The sequence below is a fragment of the Strigops habroptila genome, chromosome Z (genome assembly GCF_004027225.2).
Source record: "Strigops habroptila isolate Jane chromosome Z, bStrHab1.2.pri, whole genome shotgun sequence".
NCBI classification, from domain to species: Eukaryota; Metazoa; Chordata; class Aves; order Psittaciformes; family Psittacidae; genus Strigops; species Strigops habroptila.
Genome location: NC_044302.2, coordinates 21,091,930 through 21,096,930, shown reverse-complemented (window position 1 = coordinate 21,096,930; position 5,001 = coordinate 21,091,930).

Sequence of the window (5,001 nt, the reverse complement as noted above, 5' to 3'; positions counted from 1 at the left end):
TGTCTGCAGTGTCCAGTCTATGGGATAGCCAGAAGGAGTGAGAGCTGAAGGCATGGCCTCCTTGAGGAGGGCAGGTTGGCTCTTCTAGCCCCTCTCATCTGAGTATTTTGGGATCACTTAGTCTTTGGTTGCAGTTCTTCATGCTGTCAGGTTGTCTCTCCTTGCATGGAGACGCAGAGGAGGTGCAAGGGTTTGGAGTCAGCTCTTTGGTACATTGGGCTCAAGCAGCTGGTGCCCAAGGTCCTGGTCTCTGCCTCTGTTCTGTGGCTGGTCAGTCACTGACATGTGGCTGGAAGTTGGGAACTCTCCATGTGCAGACCCTCACACTTGTCTCCTCTCAGCCTGGGAGAATGGCTCTTCCTGAAGATGTGCTGAGCCAGAAGGAGCTCTTCTTTCCTCCCATCCAGGCTGTGACCTGGTCAGGAGCTCAGTCAGTTGTCAGTGTCTGGGCTGAGGAGCAGCTCTGGTGCTGCCATCCCACAGGACACTCACTGACATGAATTTTCCTGCAGATGCTGCTGAAGGCTTTGGTGTTTCCAGCCCTGTCCTTCCATCTGCTGCCCTTACAGGCTGCCTGGCCTGAGGGCGTGGGGGTGCCCTTAAGCTGTGCTAATGCCAGCGGGGTTGGTTTGGGGTTTTAACATCAACTTCTGAGCTGATTTTAAATGTGTATTGAATTGCTCCATTGAGTAGAGGCAGCATCAGGTATTTCTCAAGCTCTGTCCAAGTTGCTGTGAGAGAAGCTTGCCGGTTTTCCAGCTCTTTTGTGTTGGCATTCCCAGCTTCTGAAGAGGGCCAACACAAAAGAGATGTTGATCGTTGTATACAAGTGCTTGACAGTGTCCACACCTGATGGTGGAATTTCACGGTGGTGCTGCAGGAAGTCTCAGTTCTGTAATCCTGAGTCAGCAAATCTTCCCTGGTGCCCTCAAGCAGAGGAAGAGAGATGCTCTTCACAGGCAGTGGAATGGATAAATGGCTTTCCCTGGTTGCAGTAACCAGAGAGGCTGGATCAACCTGTCGTTTATCTCTTCATATCCTGCTTCGGCTCTAGGATAGGATGAGCCGCAACAGATTCATCCTGGAGGGAGACGCAGGAGCTGAGCAGGGGTAGCCTGGAGCCAAGGAGGGTTGTGGGGTCTCCTGACCCCAAGGGCAGTGTGGATGCTTGGCTGCAGCTCAGGCCGGTTTCTTTCCACACCCAGCACTTGGGGCAGGAAACTGTGCTGTCCTCTGGACCTCAGCACAGTGTCATCCTGCCTGTAGGACAGCCCAGAACCAGAGAAGACCATGCCACATCCTCAGGAGACTGGGCAACGTGTCTTCTCCTGGAACGTGTATTCTCCTGGAGAAAGCTGGGAGAGTCCTGGTGCATGGGCTGCCTTTTCAACTGGTAGAGCGGAGTTTTGGCCAAGTGCCTTGTAGGAGGAAAGGCTCAAAACCAGACCCATGGCAGGCACTGAGAGAAGCGGTGGGAGGAAGATGCAGGAAGCAACTTCCCCAGCTTGTCTGTGCCTCTTGCAAGTGTGCTATGGCACGATGGGAGCTTTTAGTGGGACTAGAGGAGATGGTCGTGGCAGTGGAGGGAGACAGCTCAGGAAGTTGGAGAGAAAAAGGTGACTGGCTGCCTGTGAAAGTGCTACTTTGCTGGACCATGTCTCCCCTCACCTTGTTGGGCCCTGCCTTCCCATCTCTCCTCCCATCCCTTCCAAAGCACCTGAGGATCCTGTGAGGGACATGCAGGGGGTGGCTTGGTGGCAGGATGTGGGCAGCGTGCCCAGCCATCTCCTCGTCCCCCAGTGCCGCAGGGGTTACGTCGAGTGGTGGTATCCCAGGTGCTCACACTTCCCTCCTCCTGTCTCTCCTCAGGTCTGCTGCTGTTGCTCCCGATTTTCCATAGCACAATGAGAACCAAACCAAAGGTCCTGTTGGCTTGTGTAGAGTGATGGCAGGCAGATTCTGCAGTGCGGGCAGGGCTGAGAGCGGGCACCCGCCTCTGACTGCAGCCCGTCCCTTCAATGTGAGAGGTTCTTCTGCCTCTGATTCCTTGTTGAGCTCTTCTGACCCAGAAAACATGGAAATGTGAATGAAGGGTGGGGTGTGCAAAGCAGTTGTTGGTTGATTGTTCCTTCCTCCATTCTCGCTGTTCCCCTAAATCTCTGGTGGGCCATGGTCAGCCAGCTCACGCCTGTCCCTGGCAGGGCACAGAGGTAGCAGAGGCTGTAATGTCATGATGGACACCCCCATAGATTATAATTAAAAGAATTCTATGTTGCGAAATAAAAGTTTTAAAAGAAGCACGAGGAGGAGTATTCAGTGGGGCGGGAGCTGTGAGGCAGGACCAGCCACACTTGGGAATGCTGGGACCTGCTAGGACAGGTTGGCTGAGGAGAGCAGGAGGAACTAGTCGTACACAAGATTACCATGGGCAAAGGAGCCACTTGCCACCTTTGGGGTGTCACTCCTTAGGCCGCCACACTCTTCTGGAGGTGCCTGAGTGCTAATGCTGGTGCCTGCTTTACCCAGCCCATGGAGCCTGGGCATGGCTCTGCACTCCAGTGACTCCCAACTCTTCCTCTTTCTTGGGCTGAGACTCCCCTTCTCCTCCTTCATAACACCATCACTGCAAAGCACTGAGCCTGGAGCTCCTGCTCATGGGCCTCTGCATCACAGGAGCACCCCACAAACATCATGCTTCACCAGCAGCTCCGGGAGAGCCCGGCTGCGATCCTGGTAGTTGTCCGAGCTGTGTGGCCTCTGTATGACTATACGTGGTCATTTCCACTATCCTATTCCTTCACTGCCTTTGTGTTTTTCCCTACAGTTTTCCCTTATACTGAAGCTGCCCAGCCTAAAGGTACTTCTGGGACAAGCCTGGCAGAGATCCCTGCTGTTGGTCCCAGGGAAGGGAGCTTGGGTGAGAGGAGCCATGTGCTACTGCTGGCACAGAACCATTCAGTGCTGGTTACACCCAGCCCTGGCAGTGTGAGTCCTTCCAAAAAGCCTGTGAGTGGTGCAGGTGGGAATTTGCCAACACTGTCCTCATGCGTTACATCTGGAGATAGAATCACAGAATCCTGGCCTGGTTTGGGTTGGAAAGGACCTTAAAGCTCATCCAGTTCCAGCCCCCTGCCATGGGCAGGGACACCTTCCACTAGAGCAGGTTGCTCCAAGACCTGTCCAACCTGGCCTTGAACACTGCCAGGCATGGGACAGCCACAGCTTCTCTGGGCAACCTGTGCCAGCGCCTCAGCACCCTCACAGCGAAGAACTTCTGCCTAACAGCTCATCTCAATCTCCCCTCTGTCAGGTTAAAGCCATTCCCCCTTGTCCTGTCCCTACAGGCCCTTGTCCAAAGCCCTTCTCCAGGTTTCTTGTAGCCCCTTTAGGCGCTGGAGCTGCTCTAAGGTCTCCCCTTAAGAAGCCTTCTCTTCTCCAGGCTGAACAAGCCCAGCTCTCTCAGCCTGGCTCCAGGCAGAGCTGCTCCAGCCCTTGCAGCATCTCCATGGCCTCCTCTGGACTCGCTCCAACAGCTCCACGTCCCTCTTGTGTTGTTGCCCCAGAGCTGGACGCAGGACTGCAGGGGGGGTCTCCCCAGACAGGAGCAGAGGGGGAGAATCCCCTCCCTCGACCTGCTGCTCACGCTCTGGGGGTGCAGCCCAGTTCTGAAATGCTCTCTGAGGAAATGCCACCGTGCCAGCAAGAACGAGGCATGTGCCAGCCAATGTGCAGGAGGCTCCTCTGGAAAGGCAAATTCCCAGACATCCCAGAGATTTCTGACCTAACGAGGCAGAAGCCTCCAGCACTGGTGCACCCATTAGGGCTGCTCTGAGCACAGGGCTGCAGCCAGCTCCAGCCGCGTGACACCGGAGGGCAGGGAAATGGCTCAGCAAAGGATAGGATGTGCCACTGCTGTTGTGTGACCAAAACATCCTTCCCTCCTGCTCTTGTCAAAGGCGTTTGTGTTCCCTTGGCCACAGAACTAAAGAAAAGGGCCTGGCCATGGCATGGAAGACCCAAGAAAGGAAACAGATTGGGAGTGCCAGGAGCTATTTTTCGCTACTCACACTTTGTGGTACTGCTACCCAAAACTGCAGATCCACAGGCACAAGGCTAATCCATGAGCATGTCTCACTTGTGTCTTAATGGAGCTGCTGGCAGTAATGGTCTCATAGGACTCCCAACACGCATGTGTATCTGCTGATGTACATGGACTGCTCCAAGGATGAATGGATGGATGGATGGATGGATGGATGGATGGATGGATGGATGGATGGATGGATGGATGGATGGATGGCACCTGCTGGGCAAGTGAAGCTTGGGAGCAAGACTGGGGCTAAAGGAAGCAGCAAAGTGGAGCAAACACCATCTGAACGCTCCAGTCCTGTAAAACCAGCACGGAGAGAAACAGAGGTTCCTAGGGGAAACCAGGAGAGCTGGAACTGAGAAACACTCCATGAGCAAGTGCAGTACTGGGAACAGAAAACCAGAGCGTCGCCTTCTGTCTGATGGTTGTGAACTGCAGGGGGAGACCTGAGATGTTTTCAAAACCACAGACTCACAGCCTGGTTTGGGTCGGGAGGAACCTCAGAACTCACCCAGTTCCAACTCCCTGCCACGGGCAGGGACAAGAGGCACCCGTGTCCCAGGCACTCAGTGGATGCAGCACGAGCCATTCCAATAGCTAGGGCTGTGTGGCCTCCAACGGGTTTGCCCTTTGCCGAGGCCGTGAGGGGAGGGACGGAGCGGTGCCTGCGCGGTCCCGCCCGGGCGGGCCCCGGCCCGGTGGGTCCCCAGCCTTCGGCAGGGCCGTGCCCGCAGCTGCTCAGCGCCGGGGCCAGGCGCAGGGCCCAGCGGGCCGCTACCGACCAGCCGGTACAGCTCGGGCCCGACACGCGGCCTCCTCGCGGGGCCGGCTGCCGCGCCGGCGAAGCGCCCTGCCCGGGCTATGGGCGACAGCCCCGGGACCGCCCACCGCCGTTGCCATGGCACCGCGTACTC